Source organism: Miniopterus schreibersii, assembly GCF_964146895.1.
Source record: "Miniopterus schreibersii genome assembly, chromosome: X".
Classification (NCBI taxonomy): domain Eukaryota; kingdom Metazoa; phylum Chordata; class Mammalia; order Chiroptera; family Miniopteridae; genus Miniopterus; species Miniopterus schreibersii.
Window position 1 is genome coordinate 20,504,278 of NC_138104.1, and position 22,266 is coordinate 20,526,543.

At 35.4% G+C, this 22,266-nt stretch overlaps 1 pseudogene across 1 annotated transcript; it reads left to right on the plus strand.

The window, feature by feature from the left end:
• Nucleotides 1-2,202: 2,202 nt before the first annotated feature.
• LOC308551441 (ferritin light chain pseudogene) lies at nucleotides 2,203-2,734 on the plus strand (annotated as a pseudogene). Its single transcript has one exon. The product of its transcript is annotated as a ferritin light chain pseudogene (transcript).
• Nucleotides 2,735-22,266: the final 19,532 nt, after the last annotated feature.

The window sequence follows — 22,266 nt, forward strand, 5'->3', positions numbered from 1 at the left end:
CAGTGAAGAAAATGAAAAGGCAAGCCACGTGTTAGGAGAAAATATTTGCAAATATATCTCTGACAAAGGTTTGTAAAAAGAATATATAAAGAAAATGTTAAGAGAAATAAAGCAATTGAAATGACAAAATATTTTAAGAAACAACTTCATCCAAGAAGGTATATGAATGGCTAATGAGCACAGACGCCACCACTAGGCATCAGGGAAATAGAAATAAAAAGTATGTTAAAATACTACCCACCTACTAGAAGGGCTAACATTTAAAAGATTGATACAACTTAGTGTTGGTAAAGAGGTAAAGGAACTGGTGATGGGATTGCAAAGTGCTAAAATCTTATTGGAAAACAGTTTCGCAGTCCCTTGTGAGGTTAAACTCACATTTATTATATAATTCAGCAATACCACTCCTAGGTGTTTACTCAAGAGAAAGAAATACATATGTCCACAAGACTTGCATGTGAATTAAGACTGCATTTTTCATAATATCCAAACATTTAAAATAACTTCCATGTTCATCAACCTATGAATAGATTTTTTAAAATAGAGTAAATATGCATTATTGGTATCTACTCAACAGTAAAAAGTAAATGAACCATTGATACATAGAACAATAGGAAGTGAATCTTTAAAAGATTCTGAGGAAACAACATATATATCCATTTGCAAGGAATTCTACAGAAGACAAAAATATAGTGTCAGAAAACATATTAGTTTATTAGTTTGCACTTGGGGCTGTGGTTTGGGGGATGAAATTTGATACAGATAAGAATGATGTAACTTTATGGTATGATGGCAATATTATATTTTCATTATGGTCAATGGTCATTATATGATTGTATACAACTGTATACCTAAAAATAGTGTAATATATTTTATAATTTGTTTTATGTAAATTATACCTCAATAAAGATGGGTGAGAAAAGCAGCCAAGAAAATTAAAACATAATAATGAAGAAATAATAATAATGAAGAGATAATTATGTTTCCATGGATAAAAGAAGATATGAATCTAAATACTTAAAATAATTCCTGTGATACCTGAGTTGTCTACACTGGGATATCCTAACAAAACTATTAGACCTTAAATATATAGATTATATCCCCAAGTCTTCTAGGAATGGGGAAAACTAGTCATTTACAAAAGAAGAAAATCAAGTGGCATCAGCATTCTCAACATCCAAATGCAAAACAAATCAATAGTGGAGCAATATTTAAAACAAACAAAAAAGCTCAAAGAAATATATTGTAGCCCAAACTTTATATCTAACCAAACTTTATATCTAATCATTTAATTTTAAAGGATATAGAAAAACAGTATCAACCACTGAAGTACTCAGACAATATTGCTTTAATGTACCTTTTCAAATGAATCTATTAAAATACTATTAGGTAACTTTATTCAATCAAAATATGACCGGAGATACTTAGGCAAAAGGGCTAATGGTGAATATTGAACATTTTCAATTATAGAATGAAGATTAATAAGTAGACATAAACATGGAAGATAAGCACATAAATGTTATATGTTCTGACAAAGCAGAAATAACACATCTAAAAATGGGAAGAGATAGGAAAGAGAAGTGAAAACAGATAAATCTCATTTTAAAAGGTGAAGTGGTATGCATTACAGAAGGTATTAGATTGAAAATAACCATGAGAATATATATTCCTAAATAGTAAGAGAATAAAAGAAGAGCAAGGAAAACAGACCATGTAGAGATGTAGAAAATATAAAATACATATTAATACAGGATAAAGAGTGTGAAATAACTGATAATCAAATAAACACATCCCACAGAGAAGATATCAAGAAAACAAAAAATAACATTAATACAGCATAAATAGTATGAAATAATTGATAGCCTTTATATAAGTAAATGGACTTAACTCCCATATTTAAAAAACAATTTGAGATTGGCTCATAAAGCAAACTCACACTTTGCTTATTAAAAGACACACCTTAGTAAAAGTAACTTACAAAAGCAAACTATAAAATAATGGAGTGCCCTCAGGGGTCCTGGATCTGTCACTTGCTTCAACAGTATTTGGACAGAACAGACCCAGGGCCACCCTTTATTCCAGCCTCCGACCACTCTCCAATATCTTCTCCAGTTGCCACCTTTGGAACCACCTCAGCCATCCTCAGCCTCCAAGACCAGCCAACACCATTTTTCAACCTTAACTACTTATTGCTGAGCAACCATGAGCTCCCAAATTCATCAGAATTACACCACTGAGGTAGAGGCTGCTGTCAACCGCCTGGCCGACTTGCATCTGTGCAAGTAGGGCCTCCTACACCTACCTCTCTCTGGGCTTCTAGTTCCACCATGAGGATGTGGCTCTGGAGGGGGTGGGCCACTTCTTCCTCCAGTTGGCGGAGAAGAAGTGCGAGGGCGCTGAGCATCTTAAAGATGCAAAACCAACGCGGTGGCCGCATTCTCTTCCAGGACGTGATGGAGCCTTCCCAGGATGAGTGGGGCAAAACCCAGGACGCCATGGAAGCCGCCATGTCCTTGGAGAGGAACCTGACCCAGGCCCTTTTGGATCTGCATGCCCTGGGTTCTACCTGTGCAGACCCTCATCTCTGTGACTCCTGGAGAACCGCTTCCTGGATGAGGAGGTGAAATTCATCAAGAAGATGGGTGACCACCTGACTAACCTCCGCAGGCTGGCCAGCCCTCAGGTTGGGCTGGGCAAGTATCTCTTCGAAAGGCTCACCCTGAAGCATGACTAGGAGCATTGGAGCCCAGAGGCCTTTGAGGGGCCCCTCTGCATTCCCCTGGTGTCTGGCTTTTACTGAGCCTTTCCCCAAAACCCGTAGCCATTCTTTTAATCACCCTGGAGCCCTCTGCCATACATTGGACCAAGTGGAAACAATAAAGTTTTTTGCAGCAAAAAATAAAATAAAATAATGAGCAATGTATACAAGGAAAATGCAAAGAATAATTAAGTATTATAATCCTGGTATTAGAAAAAATGAATTTATCTCCAAATACATTAAATTAGAAATGGAAATTTTACACAGGCTTTTTTTTTTTTTTTTTTGGGAAGCTCTTTATTTCACCTTCAATTTTAAATGATAGACTTGCTGGATAAAGCAATCTTGGTTGCATGTTCTTGCTTTTCATTACTTTGAGAACTTTATGCCACTCCCTTCTGGTCTGAAATGTTTCTGTTGAGATATTCACTGACAGCTTTATGGGTACTCCCTTGTAGGTCACTGTCTCTCTCTTGCAGCCCTTAAGATTCTCTTTATCCTTAACATTTGCCATTTTAATTATGATGTGTCTTGGTGTGGGTCTCTTGGAGTCATCTCAATTGGGACTCTCTGTGCTTCCTGATCTTCTGTAGCTTTTTCTTTCACCAGGTTAGGGCAGTTTTCTGTGGTTATTTCTTCAAACAGGTTCTCTGTCCCTTGCTTACTTTCTTCTCCTCCTTGTACCCCTACAATGCAGATGTTGTTACATTTCATGTTGTCCCAGAGTCCTCTTAAACTATCTTCTTTCTTCTTTTTTTTTTTTTTTTTTTTTTTTTTACCTTTTCTTCCAAATCACTGATTTATCCTCCACTTAGTCCAGCCTACGTTTAATTCCTTCCAGTGTGTTCTTGATGTCAGATATGGTATTATTTCCAACTGGCCTTTTAAAATCTTTATTGTTGAAAGTATTACAAATGTCCTCTTTTCCCCCCAATTAATCCCCTCCACCCGGGATGTGGGTGAGTGTTCTTTCTGTGATAGGAGGGAAGCCCTGTTCAGTGTGGAATCTCACCATGTACCAAGAGCTGCTAGGATAAGCTCCAGCCACCAGAATAAGTGGTTTAGCAAATACTGATCTCACTTGTTTTTATTCATCATTCTTAAGCATATGTATGGCTCACATTTTTTACAATATTTAACATTAGAAGTGTTTTCAGCCTTTATTTACGAGTTTGGTGATGTTTTTGTGACCAGAACTATATCCATTAGCCTATGGTAAGATTGGTTTTCTGATGTCATTCTGCCTAAAGTCACAGTATCCAGGAACCTATTGATTACATTAAGTGAGGACTTACTGTACTATTAGTAATATAATTATTTAACACATAGCTCAGCAAGAGGTCAAGTGTAGACAAATAGCTAAGGATGTAAAGGACTTAAAAATATAATAAATATAAATACATATTGAAAGTTATACCCTAATAATAGAGAGTAGATTTTCTCCTCAAATGTCATAATACATCTTCAAATTTGACTATATATCATATCGGGTTACAAAGAAAATATCAATACAATTCATAAAGACAAAAAGATTAAACCAACATTCTCTAGGCACAATAAAAATGTAAAGTCTCTTCAACCAGGACTTTGGTTTTCTTCCTCATTTGCGGACATATTTTTCTGCTTCTTTGTATGCCTTACGATTTTTGTTGGGGTGCCAGACGTTATAGGTTTTACCTTGTTAGATGCTGTATATTTTGTATTCCAATGGATATTCTGGAACTTGATTCTTAGATGCAGTTAAATTACCTGGAATCATTTTTATCCTTTTGAATGTTGTTTTTAAAGTTTGAAAAACAGAGTGAGAGCGGAATTAATTGAGGGGTAATCTGTCCCAGTGCAGAGTCAAATCTCAACTGCCACTGAGAAATCTATGGAAGGCATTGTGAATGATGAAGTTTTCTGCTACGGCTGTTGGGAACAGGAACTATTTCCAGCCTTGTGTGACTTCCAGACATTGTTCCTCCTAATTCTTTCTGGTATTTCTCTGATAGCCTCAGGTAGTTTCATCGTACACCTGCGATTATCAGTACTCAACCCCAGGGAGACTTTACACTGATCTCTGGAATTCTCTATTTATAGCTCCCTCTTCTCCAGAAATCTGTCCTGAGAATCCAATGGCCTCACACTCCCTAGATTCTCAGCTCCATTTTATCAATACAAGGAGGATGCCAGACTCCACCAGAATCCCTCTTCTCTGTGCTGTGGCCTAAAAACGCTCTCTAGGCACTAAGTTGGAGTAACCCCAAGCTTCACTGTGCTCATTTCCTATCTCTCAGTATCACTGTCTTTTATTCCATGAAGTCAAATATCTTAAAAACAATCATTTCAGATATTTTATTGGAGAAAAAAAATGATTTAAGTTGGGAGGGCAAATCCAATCACTATTATTAAATGTACTGTTAAAATAATTTTAATATATGGTAACTGGAGAGATATGACTTTGGGTAGGGGGGGACATAGAGCAATATACAGGTTTTGTATCGTAGAAACCCACACCTGAAACCTATATGTTCATATTAACCATTAGCACCAAAATAAATTTATTAAAAAATAAAAGCTAAAACAAGAAATAAAAAGAAACAAAGCTTATTTTAAAATTAAAATAAATAATTTTCATTTATAACCATGTGTCTGTTTTATATATTTAAAAATGAAGTGAATAGAAAGGATTGGAAAAAGCTAAGACTAAAATTAAATGCACACAGAGATAAATGAGCACAACTACATGAAATATAAAACCACAGAAAAAACAATAAACCTGTTAATTTTTGAACACAGTACTCTGTGTATTCATAGAAACATATATTCTATGCACCAAAAAACAATAAAGAAATTTTAGACTTTTTAGTACCTTATTGTTAGTAGTGGTATTGGAGAAGAGTTATGCAAAGGAGGAAATATATTTAAGCTGTTGGGAACCAGTGTTCTCACTATATGAGAAGAGAGATACAGAAATGGAACATGGAACTATTCTCTGCTTATATAGAGAAAAGTGACTATCTACACATTATAAAAGGCATATATTTAACAAAAGAAAACAGCCATATAAATCTACATTATGTGTCATCTCATCCTTTAATTTTGTTTATATTGAATTTTTATAAACATTATATTAAAATGTTAGATTTTCACAGATCCAATATTTTTCAAGATTATGCTTGATTCAATTATTGATAATTTTTTATTTCTTTATTGACACTCAAATGATCACAAGTAGTCAGTTCAAGGGATATTAATCCGGGTCATTTGCCTTTTTGGCACTATCCTAGACACTTAAATCATTATTGCTTTGGAGAATAAAAAATATGTGCAGAACCATATTTGCTTTTCTCTTACTCAAGACACAGCACTAGCAACTTTCTCCATTCTTTATAGTGGAAAACTGTAGTATTTAAGACCAAAATTTGGTCAGTTACTTACAAATGAGATAGTTCCAGACATGCACTGGTGGTGGGCAGCATGACAACTATAGTGTCAGAGATGGAAAATATCTCATTTTTAAGGTTCTGAGTTGCTGTTTATTTTTCAATTTAAATCTAATGTTATCCTGTGCATTCAAATTTTCTTCTAATATAAAAAATAAATTATTTCCTCTATAATTTGCTTATTTAGATTTTCATCTAAGCTATAATCACACCCTTCTTGTTAAAAAGTCTTTGCTATTGACTGAATGATTGTGTCCCCACAAATTCATATGTTGAAATCTAATCTCCAAAGTGATAGTATTTAGAAGTGTTTTGGAGTTGATTAAGTCATGAGAGTGGAGCCATCATGATTGAAATTAGTACTCTTATAAAAGAGGCCTCAGAGCCTGGCTGGAATAGCTCAGTGCTTGAGCATCAACCTCTGATTCGGGAGATCGAGGTTCGATTCTTGATCAGGGTACATGCTGGGGGCATGCAGGAGGCAGCTGATCAATGACTCTCTCTCATATTGATGTTTCTGTCTCTCTCCCTCTCTCTTCATCTCTCTGAAATCAATAAAAATATTTTTTTTAAAAAGAGGCCCCAGAGAGCTCCCTCACACCTTCTGCCATGTGAAGACACAGAGAGAAGATAGCTGTCTATGAACTAGGAACAGGGCTCCCACTAGACACCAAGATGCCAGTGTCTTGATCTTGGATTTTTCAGCCTCCAAGACAGAGAAAAATAAATTTCTGTTGTTTATAATCCACCCAGTATATGGTATTTTCTTATATACAATGAAATGAACTAAGAGAGTCCTTTGCCTCACTGATCGCAATTTTATAATCAATTTAATGAATCTTATTTCAGGTATGTTATTATATTTCTGTATTATATTGGCTTTCTAATAGATTTCCATTTCCTAACTTACTTTGTACAGGCTTATAACAAAAAACATGCATTATTAATTGTTTTAGTCAGGATTCCAACAGAGAATGGTCATAGTCAAAGAAAGAAATAGGGGAATTTAACAAAGGGATTATTTATACAGACATGGGCAAGGTCTAAAGGGAATGAACTAGTGATGATGAAATACCCTGCAATAGCAACAGAAGAAAGCTTTGGAAACTCATAGACAGGAAGGAAAAGGGGAGAGAGAACAGAGTTAGCAAAACCCAGAGAGAGAGCTATAGATTTACAGTAGAGGTCACTGGGGCAGAGCCGGGAATGTACTTGAATAAAGGAATAGAGTTAGGTCATGGCCTTACAGGGAGAGACCAGGGAAATAAATATCCAAACATACTTCTCCATTTGCCCCCATAACTCCTGTTGATTTCTCTCCTTGGCTAATTCCAAGAGTAAGATGGTGATGAGAGACTCCAATGACACAGCCCATAAAACTTAGCCTCCTGGAACAAGAGCTGGGCAGAGAAGGAATTTGAGGAGAGAGAAAATGGAAAATGTCAACCTCTCCTCCCACCCAAACTCTTTATTTCTAAGCTCCAAATGATTTCTCTAACTGCCAGTTTCACTTATTCTATGCTATTTTACATCCATTCTCTTAAAAACAAATCTGTTCTTTTCAGAGCTCCACTCAAAACTTGCTTTTCTCTCCTACTGGGTAAATGAAGTCATCATCCAACCATGTGCTCAAGCCAGAATGTGACTATCATTCCTGACTACTTTCTTTTTTGTTGCACAATCATCTTTCAGACAACATAATTTAGAAACTACACCTTCAAAATATTTTTAAAAGCTCTCTCTGCTTTCAGTCCTGACTGTCATAGTTCAGGCATTATCTTCTCCATGGACAACTGTAAGAGACTCCTAACTGGTTTTACTGCCAGCAATTACACCCCCATCCATTTTTGTCCTTCACATTGCTACCCTCAAATTCTTCTCTTCATCAAGCCATATTGTCTCTTACTAGGACGAATTGTAGAGTCTACTCATTTGTCTTTTCAGTTCCACTATTGATCTGCTCAAATCAGCCAACATTATGCCATAGCAAAGTCCTGTCTTTCGTCTGATCATTATATAAAGGCCAAACTCCTTAGCATGGTATTCATGCTCTTTTGTGACATATCACCAACAGAATTTTCTAGCCTAAATTTCCCCATCGCTTCATATTAATCTTATGCTCTAATCAAACCAAGGTTATTTATAGCTCCCTATAAATAATATTTTTTACAACAAGCATTTATTGATTGCCTATAATATGCCAGACACTGAGTTAGGTGCTGTGTATAAAAAGATAGATGAGACTAAGTCCATGCCCTCAATAACTTACACTAATCTTAAGAGTTCTGCTAGCTGCAATACATTTCCCATTATGTCAGTCTGGAAAACTATTCATCCATGTAGATTCAGCTCAAACATGCTTTCTCTGTGAAGCCTTCTGAATTACACCATTTAGAGATAGCCACTTCTTCTTTGGTGTCCACTACTAACATACGTATATTTTTATTTTAGCACTTAATGCCCTACTGCTTTTATTTATTTATATGTCTTGCTCTATGACCAGCCTAAGTTACAGTAACATATTTTGCAAATCTTTGTATCCCTAAGTGCCTAGGACACAGAATTAGAAATACAAATTTAATTATGAAAATTAGTATTTATAGTATTAAGAATAAAAAGTCAACAGAAGCTAAAAATATTAAAAATTTGACTATATTAATCAGGATTCTCTAGAAAAATAGGACCAATATGATATAGATTGATATATATAAGAAGAGATTTACTATAGAAATTGGCTCACACTGCTATGGAAGCCAAAAAGTCCTACAATCTGCAATATGAAAGCTGTAGAACCAGGAATGCTGGTAGTATAATTCAGTCCAAGTCTGAAGGTCTGAGAGTCAGGGTAGCTGATGTTATAACCCAGGCCAAAGCCAAAGGCCTGACAATCTGGGGAAGGGGTGTATGGGTATAAACCCCTGAGTCTGGAGGCCTGAGAACTAGTAACTCTGATGTCTGAAGGTAAGAGAAGATGAATGTCCCAGTTCAAGAATAGAGAAGGGGAATTCACCCTTACATCATCTTTTTTGTTCAATTCAGGCCTTCCACAGGCTGGATGATACCCACCCACATTGGTGAGGGTAGACATTTAGTCTACTAAATTACACACTAATCTTTTTCAGAAACACCCTCACAGACGCACCCAGAAATAATGTTTTATCAGCTATCTGGGCATCACTAACCTAGTCAAGTTGACACAAAAAATTAACCATCACTTGTCAAATAATACAAAAATAAATAAAAATATTAAAATATTTATATTAATTAACTGCTTGATACATGGCAGACTGTAGGACTTTTTGGCTTCTATAGATGTGCGAGCCAATTTCTATAATAAATATCCTCTTTATAGATATCATTCTATATCAGATTGGTCCTATTTTCTGGAGAACCTTGATTAATATAGTCATATTTTTAATATTTATAACTTCTATTGATTTAAAAAAAATTTATTTGTTATTCTGTATTTTTATTATACACTTGGTTGAAAACTCCATAATTATTATTTTTTTAAATATGTTTTTATTAATTTCAGAGATGAAGGGAGAGGGAGAGAGTGCTAGAAACATCAATGATGAGAGAGAGTCATTAATCGGCTGCCTCCTGCAAGGTCCTTACTGGGGATCCAGGTGGAAAACCTGCCCTGACCAGGAACTGAACTGTGACCTACTGGTTCATGGGTCGATGCTCACCCACTGAGTCATACTGGCTGGGCTCCTTCATTTTTTAAAAAATACAGCTTGTAGCATCTACCAACCTAGCAGTGTTTTTCAAGGAGGTACTTTAGAAAATATGTTTATGGAAGTATAAGTCACTTCTTTTAGCATACAATTCTAAGGATTTTGACAAATGCATACTATTGTTTAAACTTCATCAAAATCAAGATACAGGATGTTTCTATCAGCTCAGAAAGTTCCCTCACGTTCTGTCTTAATCCATTCAGGCTTCTATAACTCAATACCTTAGACTGGGTGGTTTATAAACAACAAAAATATATTTCTCACAGTTCTGGAGGCTGGAAAGTCCAAAATCAAAGTGCTGGCAACTCAGTGTTTGGTGAGATCTTGCTGTCTAGAATGCTGTCTTTTTACTGTAACCTCACATGGCAAAAGAGGCAAAAAATCTTTGGGGGACCTTTTTTATGAGGACACAGATTTCATTCTTTACCTAACCGCCTTCCAAAGGCCCTACATCCTAATACCATCACCTTGATTTTAACATTTGAATTTTGGGGGACACAAACATTCAGATCATAGCATGCCCTTTGTAGTTAAAATCTCCTGTCATTTCCAGAACCTAGCAACAATTTGTCTTCTGTCTCCATAGCAACAGCTAACACCAAACTCAGCTCAACTCCTGACAAAACTGGGTCAAACTACATAGTACAGGACTGGTAGAGGAGGAAGCATATTCATTACCAGGAATAACATCTATCAACATCAGTCTGTACTGTACACATGATATTCAGTACTCAACTAAAATGGTTAAGACACCATATACTAACAAATTTCAAAGCAATAAACAAAACCAGCTTTAGAGATGAACTTGATATGGAATTATAAAATAAAAATTTAAAAGAAATACATTTCATTGTATTAAAGGCTCTAGTGGAAAAGGCAGACAATAAGAGTACATCTAGAGCCTGGCTGGGCGTGGCTCAGCGGTTGAGCATTGACCTAGGATCCAGGCAATCTGGGTTCAATTCCCAGTCAGGGCACATGCCGGGGTTGTGAGCTCAATCCCCAGTCGGGGGCGTGCAGGAGGCAGCAGATCAATGACTCATCATTGATGTTTCTATCTCTCTCTCTCCCTCTCCTTTTCTCTCTCTGAAATCAATAAAGATATATTAAAAAAAAAAAAAAAGAATACATGTAGAATTTCAGCAGAAGGAAATATCAACTTGAAATGCTGGACCTGAAAAACATGGTAAGAGAAATGAAGAAAGCTTTTGATGGTCATTTAAGTATACTAAAAGTAGCTGAGGCAATAAGTGAATGAGGTAGAATATGTCAGTAAAAATTACCTAAATTGATATACAGAGAAAGAAAAGAAGAATGAAAAATGAAGCATCTTAAAGCTTATAAGGAGAAGAGAGAAAGAATAGGGAAGAAAGAATACTTGAAGATATAATGGCATAAAAATATCTTAAAAGAAGGTCATCATACCTTAAGAAGTTCAGAGGAGCCCAAGCAAAGCCTAAAATCATCCTATTCAAACTGCTTAAAGCCAATGGTTAAGAGAAAATCTTGAATACAGGCAGAAAAAAGATGCATTCTGTACTAACAAAGAAAGAAATTAGATTAGCTATTTCATCAGACACTATGCAACTAAGAACACAGCCTGATGGCATCTTTAAAATAATCAAAGAAAAATCAACATCAAACTTATCTTTTCAAAAGAAAGATAAACTAAGTACTTTTTATAGTGGAAATAAAAGCTTAGAGAATTTATTGTAAACCAAGAAAAAAAAAAAGTTAATGAATGAATTCATTACCAGAAAAAAATGTTAAAGCAAGTCCTCCAGGCATAAGGAATATGTCAGACAATAGCTTGAATAGACACATATATGCAAAACAATAAAAAATTGTACATATAATTAAAATGAAGGTAAATATAATATACATTTTTATTTTAGTCACTCTAAAATATAATTGACTATAAAAGAAATATAGTAACAATATCCTGGGTATTTTGAACATATGTAGAAATAAAATACATAGAAGTAGCATCAAAAGGGAGAGGGAAGAATTGAGGCACATATTTTTATAGTTATTACAGTAAATCTGAAGGTCCAAAAAATATTTGGAGGCAGGCTGTGATAAACTAAAAATATATAAAGGAAAGCTAGAAAAGCACTCCATTTTTTTTTAAAGAAGTAAAAATAAGCCAATTGTGGAAGCAAATGGAATAAGAAATGCTCAATTCCAAAGCAGGCAGAAAGTGAACGAACAGACAACAACTATCAACGTGATAGATTTCAATCCAAATGTATTGATCATTACATACAATATAAGTAATCTAAACACATCAATAAAAAGGCATAGATTGTCAGAATTGATTAAAAAGACCCAACTATATGCTATCTAAAAGAACCCGACTTTAAAAACAAAGATAGAAATATATGAAAAGTAACAGGTTGAAAAAAGATATGCCATGCAAACACTAATCAAAAGAGCAAAGTTTTATATAAATATCACACAAAGTAAACATGAAAAAATGTTACCAGGAATAAAGAAGGAACTTATACCAAGAAGGAAATGTTGAAATATGTAGAATTACACAATACAGTTCTAAATAATCTATGGGTCAAGTGTCAATCACAAGGGGAATTAGAGAAAGAAAATAAAGAATTGAATGATAATAGCCATTCTAACAGGTGTGAGGTGGTATCTCATTATAGTTTTGATTTGCATTTTCTTAATAGCTAGTGAATTTGAGCATCTGTTCATATATCCATTGGCCATTTGAATGTCTTCTCGGGAGAAGTATCTGTTCAGGTCCTCTGCTCATTTTTAATTGGATTGTTTGTTTCTTTGGTGTTGAGATGTACAAGTTCTTTGTATATTTTTAATATTAACCCCTTGTCATAATTATTATTTGCAAATATCTTCTTCCATTCAATTGGAAACCTTTTTGTTGTGTTCGCAGTTTCTTTGTTGTGCAGAAGCTTTTTAGTTTGATATAGTCCCATTCATTGATTTCTGCCTTTTTAAAAATATGTTTTTATTGATTTCATGGATGGGGGGGGGAGGGGAGGGAGAGGGAGAGGGAGAGGGAGAGGGAGAGGGAGAGGGAGAGGGAGAGGGAGAGGGAGAGGGAGAGGGAGAGGGAGAGGGAGAGGGAGAGGGAGAGGGAGAGGGAGAGGGAGAGGGAGAGAAACATCAATGGTGAGAGAGTTCACTGCCTCCTGCACACCCCCCTACCGGGGATGGAGGCCAAAACCCGGGCATGTACCCTGACCTGCAATCAAACTGTGACCTCCTGGTTTATAGGTTGATGCTCAACCACTGAGTTATGCTGGCTGGGCCATTGATTTCTGCCTTTAATTCCCTTGTCTTTGTGGTAAAATTCATAAAAACTTCTCTAAGACTAAGGTTCATAAATTATCAACAATACAAGTAATAACAAGTGTTGGGGAGGTTGTGGAGAAAAGAACCTTCATTCACTGCTGGTGGAAATGTAACCTGGTACAGTCACTATGGAAAACAGTATGGAGGTTTCTCAAAAAATTAGGAATATAGTTACCATATGACCCAGCAACCCCTCTTCTGAGTACCCAAAAAATGTGAAAACACGTATTTCCAAAGATATATGCACCCCTGTAAATTGTAGCATGATTCACGGTGGTCAAAACATGGAGACAACCAATGTGTTTTGCAATAGAGGACTGGATAAAGAAATATGGTTCATCTATATATACTGTGGAATACTACTCAGCCATAAGAAAAGATGAAATGCTGCCATTTGTGACAACATGGATGGACTTTGAGAATATTACATTATTTGAAATAAGTCAGAAAAAGCCAAGAATCATATGATTTAACTTATATGTGGGATATAAAACTGAAACTGATAGACACAGACAACAGTATGGTGGTTCCCAGAAGGAAGGGAGTGGGGAGTAGTAAAGGGTAAAGGGATTCAAATATGTGGTGACAGAAGATGATCTGACTTTGGGTGGTGGGCACACAATGCAATATACAGATCATGTATCATAGAAATGTACAGTTGAAACTTATATAATCTTATTAACTAATGTCACCCCAATACATTTAATTGACAAAAATTAAAAACAAAAACAGAAACAGAAACTCAACCACTTGCAGTTAAAATATCTTAATTTTGGAAATCTTACAAGGATATAAAACCATGTGAAAGGGGTTTGTTCTGGTGAGGGTCCCTAAATCTGACGCGCACACACACACCTACACACACACACACACATGCCTCAGGTCAACTTTTAAAAATAAACATTGAGCCCAGCTGGGGCGTGGCTCAGTGGTTAAGCGTTGACCTAGGATCCAGGAGATCGGGGTTCGATTCCTGGTCAGGGCACATGCCCGGGTTGTGGGCTAGGCAGCCGATCAATGACTCTCTCATCATTGATGTTTCTATCTTTCTCTCCCTCTCCTTTCTTCTCTCTGAAACCAATAAAGATATATTTTTTTAAAAAAAGGCAAATCTTTAAAAAATAAATAAAAATAAACATTGAAAGCTCCGAATCCTAGCCACTAGACCACCAGGGACTCTAAACATAAACATTGAATTTGATTTTAGAATACCTTTAGGTTTAAAGAATTATTGAGAAGATGTTACAGAGAGATGTTATACATCCTGCAGACAGTCTCCCCTAATATTAGCGTCTTATATTATTAGTAACATACATTTGTCACAGTTAATAAAGAAATATTGTTATATTATTATTAAAGTCAATACTTTATTCATATTTTCTCAGTTTTCCCCAAATGCAATCTTTCCATTATAGGATCCTATCCATAAAAACATTGCATTAAGTCCTCATGTCTTCCTAGGCTTCCCTTGACCATGACAACTTCTCCGACTTTCTTTGTTTTTGAATTCCTTGAGAATTTCAAGTAGTACTGGTCAGGTATTTTGTAGAATATCCCCCAATGATGATTTCGGAAATGAAGACCCCGCAATGGTAAAGTACATTCTCATCATATCAAGGATACATACTACCACTATGATTTATTAACCTGATATTAACCTTGATCAACTGCCTTTCCATATTGTTCTCTTGGGAGGAAATACCCTACATACCTCACAGTTAAGGAGTGGGGAGTTATGTTCTACCTCCTTTGGGATAAATTACCTACATAAATTATTTGGAATTTTTCAGCATGGGAAATTATTCTCTTTCCCATTTCTTTATTCAATCAACTATTTATACCAAATATCAAATTATGGTACTTATTTTATACATTGACTTACAGTCCAAAACTACAATTCTTACTTTGTTGCTCAAATACTTCCAGATTAAACACTGGAAACTCTTTCTGTTGGTTCCAGTTTCTTTTGAAATATCCTCATCATTGTGGGCTTCCTGTTCTTTATTTTTGTTGTTTACTTTCGTTAGTCCTAGAACCAATAATTTATGCAAGGACCCTAATTAACCTTTTTTTGGAGAATGGTATTAGGAACCAAGCTCTAAGTGTTAGGTGTGTTCATTGTAGGTGGGGTTTTGTTGCTTTTAGGACCTCTCATCTGAAAAGCAAGAAAATATATGTGTCTATACAAACATATACATAAACACACATCTATATGTCTATATATTCTAGATACATTTATACATGTAAATATATAAATCTACAGTAATCTAAATATGAGTCAATATTCACATCTCCAATGTTAATCAGTTACAACAGAGGTCATTAGAGCCTCTTCTCCTTGCTTATTTGTAATCTTCCGCTCCACACCATCTATAATCCACTTACTTGTGAAATTCCAGTATATGTGTAGAGTGTCCTCACTGTTGTTCACCCTTTCCTCTACGGGGGGAAATGATCAACTACAGAAAGTGCTTATATAGTTTCTTTTGCCTTTAGTCTTACAGATTCCTCTCGAGAGAAAAGTTACTAAGATCAGAACTTTACTCCCCTGCTGCCTTCAGTGAGGTTGTTTCATGTATTTGTAACACATTGAGATTTTTTTGGCATATTCTGCATTCCATCTTAGGCTCCTCAAACCTCTTGAATGGTTTTTAAAATTTGATATACTATGGTTTACTCTCTGTGCTTTAAAGTTCTATGGATTTTGACAAATGCTTAATGTGTTATATTGACCACTGTAGTAACATAAAAATAGTTTCACTGCCATAAAAATATTCCCTGTGATTTAATTTCCAATCTCTCCACACAGAAACAATGGCAGTCACTGAACTGTTTACCATCTCCAAAGGTTTCCTTTTCCAGAATGTTATATCATTGGAATAATCAATTTTTCAGAATGGCTTCTTTCAGTTAGAAATATAAATTTAATGTTCATTAGTGTCTTTTCATGCCTGATAGCTCATCCCTTTTTAACATGGAGTAATACTACATTGTTTACCCATTAATCCTTTAAAATATATTACTGTTGCTTCCAGTTTGGGGTGATTGTGGTGATTATCACAATTTGGTAATTAGGAATAATCTCCTAGTAGAGAACCAACATATACAAACTTGGTGGAAAAGGTTTTTTGTTTTTTCCCCCCAGCAGGTGGAGGGAGGGCAAGCTGGATTTACAAGTCATGATTGGACTGAACTGGCCTGTTTATCTTTGCACAATATCATGTATGTAGCTGCTTTCTTGTCTACGTATCTTTCAGGAATCCCTAAAGCTCACTTCAAAGATGACAGAAACAAACACAAAATCTTCAAGTTAGAAGTTGATTCTTTCACTGACATGAAGGCAAGCCCTGATTTCACACGAAAGTGGTGACTGGTGAAAACAGTTCCCCAGATCCTAAGAGTTAACTGAAAATAATGACACAATTTTTAAAAAAAAATCAGTAAAGGAATGTATATAATATTGCTCTTGTGTTTCCAGGAAGATCTGTTGCTCTCAGACTATGTAAAACAAAATTTATTCATGTTTTCTGCATATTAAAAAATCTTATTGTACCGATTGGTAAATATTTGTATTACTGTTGCTTCCAGTGTATGGTGACAATGTGATTATCATAATTTGGTGATTATGAACGAAGCCTCTGTAAATATTCACATGAGGACTTTTTATGGACATAAATTATCAAATTGTTGGGTAAAACACCTGGAAGAATGACTGCTGGAATGGTAAGAGCACATTTAATGTTAAAAGATAATTGATTATAGTCTATATCGAGGTTATTGACAGAGCTGTTCAACTCAACTCTATCCCGACTCATTCGCTTCTAGCTCCGCTTCCTGATTACTAATGGGAGTAGGTGATGAAGTCTTGTATTTAATAATGGATTTGGTTACTTTTCTTTAAATTCCATGATGTTTTGCTCCAGGTATTTTGACTCTCAGTTATTTGAAACAAAGATGTTTAGGGTGGTTATGTCTTCTTGGAGAACTGATCCCTCTATCATTATTTAGTGTCCCTTTTATCACTGGTAATTTTTCTGGTTCCAAAATCAGCATTTCTGAAGTTCATATTGCTATTCCAACTTCCTTGTGATTAGTGTTAGCCTGATATATCTTCCTCCATCTTATTACTTTTAACATATAGGACTCTATATTTAAAATTAGTTTGTTGTAGAAACACATATTTGGGTTTTGACTTTTTAAATTATGCTGATGGTCTCTCAATTGGTGCATTTAAACCATTCACATTGAAAGCGATTAATGATATATTTGTTATAATATCATTGATTAATATCAAATGCATTTATAACCACATTTATTCATTGACAGATTCTTTGTCTGCCATTTTTCATTTTAATTAAGCATTTTATAAGATTATATTTAATCCCTTCTCTGTGCATAAAATAGTTTTTGAAACTATTTGGAAAGAGTTCAAGTGCCCATCAGTAGATGAGTGGATAAAAAAGCTGTGGCACATTTACACCATGGAGTACTATGTGGCTGTGAAGAGGAAGACCTTTTGGCACAGGGAACTAGACAGTATTATGCTAAGTGAAATGAGCTAGTCAGAGAAGGACAAGTACCAAATGATCTCACTTATATGTGGAATATAATAAACAAAATAAACTGATGAACAAAGTGGACCCAGAGACATAAGCTTAGAACAAACTGAGGGATCTCAGAGGGAAAGCTGGGGAGGGGTGTGGGTGTGGAGAGAATAATTAGGGAACTTGTGTGTATGGGCATGGCCCATGGACGTGGACATTGGTGTGGGGAAGGTCTGGGAGTGGGATGGATGTGGGGTGGAGGGGCTCAGTGGGGTTGAAAGGGGGACATCTGTAATGGTCTCAACAATAAAGATAAAGTTAATTAAAAAATAAAATTAAAATTAAAAAAATAGTTATTGAAAAAAGTGATTTCCTTGGAGCTAAAAATGTACATTTTTACTTAATCTAAGTCAGCCTTCAAACAATATCCTTCATCACATGTACTATAGGTACCTTGTAACATAGTACACCCAATTCTTTCCTTCCTTACCTGTGACACTGTTCTCATTCATTTCACTTATCCATTTCCTAAAATTATTCAATAAATTATTACTCTTGGGCCTGGCCAGGTGTGGCTCAGCAGTTAAGCATCAATCTAGGATCCAGGACATCGAGGTTCAATTCCCAGTTAGAGCACATGCCTGGGTTGTGGGCTCGATCCCCGAGCCCCAGTCAGGGGTGTGCAGGAGGCAGCCGATCAACGACTCTCTCATCATTGATGTTTCTATCTCTCTCTCCCCCTCCCTTCCTCTCTCTGAAATCAATAAAGATATAAAAAAATTATTACTCTTGGTACTTTAGTTACATTTTAACTTTAAGAATAAGAAAACTAAAGGGTTATATTTTACCTTCCTGCCTTCCTTCTCCAATACTCTTCCTTTCTTTATGTAGATCCAAGTTTCTGATCTATACAATTTTATTTTTGGTCTGAAGAAAATATTTTAACATTTCTTTCAGAGCAGGTGGACTGGTGATGAATTATTTCAGTTTTTGTCTGAGAAAGTCTTTATTTCTCCTTCATTTTGAAGAATTAGGTCACTGGATATTGAATTCTTAGTGGGTAGTTTATTTCTTTCAATACTTCACACATCACTCTTCTCTCTTCTTGGTGGCATGGTCTCTAATGAGAAGTTTTCTGTCTTCTTATCCTTGTTCCCCTATAAATACCATGCCCCCTCCTCCCTAGCTTCAGCCACCCCCTTTCAAGTTATTCTCTTTGTATTTGCTTTTCTGAAATTTAAATATGTTACCTCTATGTCAAGTGTTTTTGGCATTTATTCCCCTTGGTGTGCTGGGATTTCTTGGTCTTTGGTTTCATGTCTATCATTAATTTTAGATAGTTCTTGTTTAAAATCATCTCAAATATTTTTTTGCTACACTCTTCCTTCACATTCTAGTATTCTAATTATGCATCTTTCACATTTTTTGAAATTGTCCCACATGTCTTGGGTGTTCTGCTTTCTCATCTTTTTTTCTTTGTATTTCAGTTGGGAAATTGCTATTGACATATCTTAAAGCTCACTGATTATTTCCTCAGCTGTTTCCAGTCTACTGATGAGCTCATCAAAGACATTATTCATTTCTGTTGCAGTGTTTTGGATTTATAGCATTTCCTTTTGATTCTCTCAGAGTTTTCATGTCTCTCCATTAGAGCCCTTAATACATTCATCATAATTATATCAAATTCCCTGTATGAAGATTTCAACATCTCTGTCGTATTTGAATCTGGTTCTTATGTTTACTTTGCTTCTTAAGATCATGTTTTTACTTGCCTTTTACTATACCTTATAGTTTTTTGTTGAAGGCTAGGCATTTTGTATTAAGTATGATGTTGGGTTAAGAATCCTCTGCTGTAAAGATTGATAATGTGGATAGAAATTGCACTTTGTTTACTATTTGCTTTAGCTATAGATGCAGAGGCTTCAAATTCTTCCAGGGTCTTTATTTTCATCTTACTTCTATCCTTGGTCTTTCCTACGTACCCTTCCTTATAAAGATTCAGTATCATTCTGCTCCCAGCCACTATTATTATACCAGATCCCGAATACTACGGTGGTAAAGTATGCGAGAGTGAAAGAATTTCATAATTTTCCAATTAAATATCAGTTTTTCTGGGCCTCTGATTTTATCCTGTGACATTCACAATAGTTTTTTATTTTACAAATATTTTAATTTCATTTCCTCCATCACCAAGTATAAGTGGGACAGGAAGTCTAGAGAGGAAGGCTCTTTCCCCATGGCTCAGAGACAAGGTTCTGAAGTCTTTACCCTGGAGAGCAGGCCTTTGCTCTGAGGTTCTTTCTTCCAAATCCTTGAGGCGATCTTCCTTGGATTTTCACTATGAGAATTTGATGGGGCTCTTAGACATAAAGCCCATAAAAGTATAGGTTGCCCTCTAAGATTGAAGACACCAGGAGTTTCTCATTCTCACACTATTCCACACTCAGTTTCCAGCAATTCATCCAAATTATCACCTAAGTGTTCCTATGAGGTTATGGCTACAGCAGCTTTCAATGCCGGTAAGCAGATCTCATTTCAAACTCTCTGGATTTACCTGTCATTCCAGGTTTGGGGCTGGCATTTGCCCTGCAAGTTCTGTTCTATGATGAGTATAAGAAAATAATTTATTAAAATTTTTCCTAATTTTTCTTGTTATGAGAACTGGAGCAATAAAATCTAAGCTCTTTGCATGTTAGAGCTGAAACCAGAAGTCTCCTTTAGGTCAATTTTAATACCAACTTATTGAAGCTACATCATCATCTGTTATCGTCTGCTTTTATATTGTACTGCCCTATATGCATCCACTGCAGATGATGGGGAATGGAATGATGGCCACAATTCAACTCTCTCATTTTCCCCTTACCTTATTCCTTTCTGGTATACTCAGGACATCATCTAGTTGAAAATTTCAGACTCTGTTAAACTGAACAATATATTTCATCTATATTGTGCTAAAATTTTTATTACCAATGACTGACTCAACTATATATTTCATAAAATACCCATATTTTATCATGAATTCTCTTCATTAAAGTACAACATATAAATTATAACTAAGGAGAAAACTGTAAATTTGTACATCGCACAAACCGAATCTGCTGAGATTTTTTTTTTTTAACATGGCAGCAAATATAAAGCTGATGTTCCAAGTCCCTTTTTCTAATTTCAGTTCTTATAAATTATGTTCACTATGTAACTTTGTTTTTTTACTTTACTTGAGATATATAATATTAATGTTATAATTTGTCTGACATAAATAAAATAAAATGTTTTGAAGAAAGAACACTAATAACCCAACAGTAAAATCAACGATAGTGTTTCTTTCACCCAATACAGACAAAGAAAGGATCAGGTGAAATTCTCTTCCACTAATTTTCTCCAGCCTTGTGCCAAAGAGTTGCATCCAGATGTAGCTGGAGAGTGGAATTTCTTTCATTTTAGTGATGGCAAAAAGTTATGTTTTTTGTTATTGTTTTGTTCTTTGAGTTTTGTATTTATTTTTTATTTTTTTAATTGCAGTTGGCATTCAATATTATAGTAGTTTCAGGTATACAGCATAGTGGTTAGATATTTATATAACTTACAAAATGAGCTCTTTGTTACAGTACCTGTGGGATAGCAAATAACTGATTCTTTAAACCTCATGGCTTTTAACACCCACCACCCAGATACCTTTCCCATCCTGGCCATTCTCCTTGGACTTTTAGACCTCCACATGCTTCAAGAACTGAAGGATTAATGTGCAGTCTAGCAGAGGATCTTCTACAACTGTTTCTTCAGGCACCTCAAAATCACCCTCTACTTTCTGGGTCTCCTATTCTGTCTCCCAATTCCCCACCCAAATATGTTTTCTGGAGTAAATACCATGCCACTTCTTGCCTGTTCAGTCTGAATGTTTTATCTGTAATTTTTCTCAGCCAGATGTAAAATCAGGAGGGGAAATATATTTGAAGGCATTCATGTGCCTAAACAAGGCCAGTTCTCAAACTTGAAATAATGAAGCTCAAAAAGCAATGTGTATATGAATCTCTTCTGGACCTTTATGCAGATTCTGACTTGGAAGGTTTAGGATAGGGCTGAGATTCTGCATTTCTAAGGAGCTTCCAAATTCTATTGCTGGTTCTCAGAATATATTTTTTATTGTATATATTTAAGGCATACAACTTGATGATTCTCTCTTATATAAATTGCGAAGAATCATCACAATGAAGCTAATTAACATATCCATCACATCACATAGTTACATATGTGTGTGGTGCAAACACTCAGGATATACCATCATAACAAATTTCAAGTATGCAGTACATTATCCTGATCTATAGTCACCATGCTCTCCATTAGATCTCCAGAACTTACTCATCTTTCAGAACTGAAACTCTGTACTCATTAACCAGTAACTCATCATTTCCCCCTCCCCCAGTCCTAACAAGTGATGATGAGGTAATATCTCATTGTGGGTTGAATTT